Below are 5223 nucleotides of genomic sequence, written 5' to 3'. Positions count from 1 at the left end.
ATGCTGAATCATCTGTTGAATTTCATGATAATTCTGCTAATGATGTATGTGATGATTCTTGTGAAAAATATTGCAATATATTGTATGTTGAATCATCTGTCAAACTTTGTGATAATACTGTAAATGATTCACGCGATGCTTGTTGTGAAAAATCTTGTAATGAATCATATGTTGAAGTGTTTGATGAAAGCATGCCCTTGAACAAAGAACTAGAATGTACTTTATTTAAAATGTATAAACTTCTAGTTAGGATGTCTAAGCAGAAAATAGTCTTCAAAAATGAGAATAAAAGGATAGAAAAACAATTAGATGAATTAAAAGATTATCATGCTATTCTTGAGAAGAAAAAGATAGAGAAGGTTTTGAAAATTATCTACTTAGAGAAAGAAATAGATGATTATTCTAGAACTACACTTAAAGTTATAAATGAAAAGAATAATCATAATAAATCTTTAGAAATTAAAAGGAAAAATATTTTCAAAAAGGATTTAGGATTTTCATGTGATTCCCATTGTCATGCCTCATCGAGCAATCATAAGAATCATAAGCATAATCTTTCATGTATTTATAAAACGTTCTTACACTGTAAAAGAAAAAGGCATATTCTATTTACTTGCTCATCTAGAAGTGTCAGAGGCTTAGAAAAAGAAATGAAATGGATAATCAGCAAAGCAAACCCCGTAGGATCTAAGAAAAAATGGATTTAAATTAATATTACCAAATTAGTTAATTCTTTCTTAGACCCTAGGACTAGATTTAGGGGTTAGTAATGACATTAGGCTTGGAAAGTGGCTTAGGTTTAAAATGTAGAAGCTTAGTGTACACATCCACTTCCAAATGGACAAGGCTACTACGCCTGGTATATAATTCAAAATGCTTAACTCACACTTAAATATAAACATATTAAATTAAGCATACCTTGTCCACTCATAATGAATACTCTTTTAAAACTAATAGAAATTTAAATTGATAACAGTATTTATCCAAATTCGCTTTATAGGCTCTCAAACATTAAATCAAATCCATTAGAGTTTCATATTCTTCGTGATGAGCTGAATGACTAAGTTGGTTGCAGCATGTCTCAATCTAGATGAGTGCGCAAAATTCAAGTAGACCTATGCACATGCAGTTTAAATTGAAAGTCATTCCATCTTGTGCCTCTCACGCATTGAAATTCATAAAAGAAAAGAGGCATGTGTTGGCTTATGACCCTAAAGGAGTATTGTTTATGACTTTTTGGTCTGATAAGCCTAAGAGCTCAAAGTCAAGCTAAAATCATTGAAAATATTATAACTCTTGGTTATGGAACTTGAAGATGAAAGAAAGGCATAGAATGAGTCGAGTGCATAACTCAAAGGGAGCATATATAATTAAAATGCTTTCATATATTTTTTTAAGCCTAAATGGTCATGTGAATACTGCAATGATTTATAACTATCCTGTGTTATCTATTGTTTATATTCTTTGATGGATAACTTATTTTTCCTTGAACTATTGATTACTATTGGATTGCATGCTTGTATTGAAAGTCTCCTGCATGGCAGATGTAGTGATGTGTATTGCATGCTGGTAGTGGATATAGGTTCTCGTGTGATTTGAACTGAATTATAAATTGCTTATTTGAATATTGAGGCTCGTCTAAGAACCCTAATCATCATATCCCGCTTTTAAAGCTTTATGGTTTGATTTGGATTGTTCTCGGTTATGTGCTTTATTTCATGTCTTAATATATATTTTCTGATGCATGTGTGACTTATAGGGATGATTATACTGGTTGAATGGTAAAATGATTGCTTATACTACTAGCATAATGAAATTAGTCTTTAACTGGTATAAGTAGTTTACTGCATCTAAGCTAGGTTTCCAATTGAAAAGCGGAGCATCTACACTACCCTGTTATGCTCACCAATATCTTTTAGTTAGATCTGTTTTGAATCAAGTGTGACATGTGCTTAAATAAAATGATCTTTGTGAAAATCTTAAGTTGATATATATTGCTTTGCCACATATTGTTTGTGCTTGCCATATGATGTTTGATGTAGTTTGTCTGATATCTTTAGGATCATTGTGGTTGTATTTTTTTGGTTATAATTTGTGTGCTTAAATGATAAACCAGAATATTGATGCTTTCTTGTGAGCTATTTTAAAGTTTCTTTTTCAGCAATGCATCACCCCCAGTACTTCTTGATAATATCATAAGGGGGATATATATTTGCATACATATATTTATATATACATATATATTTATTTTAATACTTTATGGCAAGAACTAATTTCAAAACTAAAATTTTTTTTTCTTGCCTAATTAATATTATTATTATTATTATTATTATTATTATTATTATTATTATTATATGTTTTTAAAATTGCATAACTAGTTTGGTAACTTCACATAAAAATGTATGCGAATTAGTTAGACTGTGTTTGTGCTCAAACCAACTATTTGCTATCATATGTCGTGTACTTTAAACTCAAATCTTCCACGGGTCTTATGATATGTTTCAATTGTAATGGTTTGTGTATATTTATGGTCTGACCTTATTTTCATGTCATTTAAATCATTTAAATGACTAGTTATATAGTTTGTGTGCTTAATTGCTATATTTCATACTTTATGAGGTTATTTTTGTCATTCATTTTGTAGTGTATGATTATTCTATCTTTTGGATGATTGAAAGTTATACTTCTATTTATTATTTTGATCCATACTAGACTGTTTGAGTTGATTATTGTGGATAATTATATACTTGAACTCAATCAGATCATTGAAATACAGAATTTTTTTTTTGGGAAATGCTTCACTTTCAAACGGCATGCTGCTGAAATTTCTAAATTTTTTTTTCCCAAAACTATATTTGTATTTAAATGAAAGTTATCCTTTGCTTGCCTATATGTTTCAATTGTTGTTCTTGTATGACCCTTTTTTCTATTGCCAAAAGAGGGAGAAGTAGGCAAAACTGGGTAATCAATATATATTTTTATATTTTAAAATTTCCTTATGCATACTTTCAGGGGGGGAGCCTTTCTTGGTTGTACCCACTTTTGCATAAGGTATTTGTCATCATCAAAAAGGGGGATATTGTTGACTTTATGGGTCATATTATGCTTTGATCATGACAAAGACATTGGTATTTAATATTTGTCGAGTTTGTGTGTAAGATCAATTAGCAAAATCATTTGGTGGCATATGATGACTCAAAGGAAAAATGAAGACCCAAAGTGTTTTAATTGTTGTAATTTATATTCAATTCATTGGGTTTGTAATATTTAATATGTCAAGGTCTGTAATAATTTGCATATCATGCATGTAGGAACTACAAGCTCAAAGGCCTTAGAATGACCCTAGGTCCCTACACATCACTTGGAAATTGAGAGACCTTAGACAAGCAGGTTAAGTTAAAATGCCTAAAACCTTAGAAAATACCCTAGGTCCTTGCACTTGCACTTAAGTTAGTCCCCATTATCACATATATTATTAGAGGAATCAATTGAATTAAAGTAGGAATTAAAGGGCTAAAAGAATAGGGTTTCGGGAGACCGAACCTTGGTGTTCAAAACACCTTGGTTGACCGAACTATTGAATGGTCAGCAAGTTGACTTGACTTCAAACAATCGAACCAAAAAGGACTTCACCATCCTCGGTCAACCGAACCTTGAGCGGTCACTTTTCACCTTCCCCGGGCGCTCGAACTTTAACATTCAAATCACCCTCGCGTGACCTAAAGTGCAAGTTCGGCAGACTAAACTTGAGACTAGGCGACCGAACCTCTAGCGTTTGGAAAATCACCTTGGTTTAGCAAATCGACCCTTTCCTAGGGCACCCAAATGTGTAAAATAACTTTTTCACCTGGGTCTATTCGGACAACTGAACCTAAGGTCCGGGCGACCGAAACTCTCAGGTTGCTCAATTTTTACCGCGGGTATTAGTTAAGGGTAAATTGATTTTAAATTTCATTAAACAAATTTAAGAATACCTTTTGTGTCCTAACAGTCATATTTTTAGTAAATGTTATATATTTGCCTTCATTTGCAAAAATTAGTGAGAGATTAGATATTAGATTAAATTTGTTTTTTCTCTCTAAAATTCCTTGAGCATACAAGCCTATATACTCCAACCTTTTTATTCCTTTGAAAAATCAACCTTGGTGAGAGTATCTTGAGTTATTCCATATAGTTCCTACGTGCTTATACTCTCATATAAGTGTATTGATTTTTGATTTTAGTGAAAGTAAGCCTAGAGGTCTTCCCCAGTGATTTAATTTATAAATTCATTGTGGGGAAACCTTCTTAAGCTTGTGAGTCTTTGCACTCTCATTACAAGACTCGAAATCTTGTCTTGTGCTGTGAAGAAAAATATTTTTGACAATCTTGTTTTTACAAATATCTCTTATGCTTAATATTTTTGAATTTTTTTTGAGATATTTGATTATTCTATTGGAAATCTTTGAAACCCGATTTGTAATTGATATATTGATATATTGTTTCAAAGATAGTTTGAGAATACACTCTTGTTCTTGATTGACTATAGACATTAGATTGAGTGTTATCACACATATTGCACTGAGCTTATAGTTCTTATATGTGTGATGTGCATTGATTATACTGTGCTGTATCAGTACAAATATGTTTGTGTTTAGAAGCATTACAATTATATGCAAATTTAAATTATCTTTTGTATTTTAGGCGTGACTTGAGGGGGTTTGATCTAATTCGTAAGAATCAGGTTGGGGTCAGCCCTATGAATTTGAGTTAGGGTCTTCTCCGCCCCACAAGGAGAGTTTGTAAAGGTTGAGGTCAGTGTTGAGAATTTGACCTAATTATAATCGGTGTCGCTCCACCCGTTAAGTGAGCAATAATGGTAATCCTCTGACTTGGTAGCTGAGGCGGGAATGTAGGCAGTATTGGCTAAATCCCGATAACATATCGTGTGTGTCCTGTTTTATATTTTCGTAATTTATTTACTGCACATGTGTATTGTGTTATGAATGTTGGGTATATAAGTATATAGACAGACCCTAGGTTGGGAAATACTATTTGTGGAACTGAAATCAACCTAGGAAGTTTTAAATACCCAATTCACCCCCCTTTTAGGATTGCACCAAATTCAACAAATGCTTAATCTCATTTTGATAATAACAAACTAAGGATCCTAATTATGCTTTCAAGTTAAATTTCACGTATTATATTTCTCACAAGCACAATGGTTAAGCTAAGCAAAGATTG

Source organism: Malania oleifera, chromosome 6 (genome assembly GCF_029873635.1).
Source record: "Malania oleifera isolate guangnan ecotype guangnan chromosome 6, ASM2987363v1, whole genome shotgun sequence".
NCBI lineage: Eukaryota > Viridiplantae > Streptophyta > Magnoliopsida > Santalales > Ximeniaceae > Malania > Malania oleifera.
Note: the sequence above shows the minus strand (reverse complement) of the source record.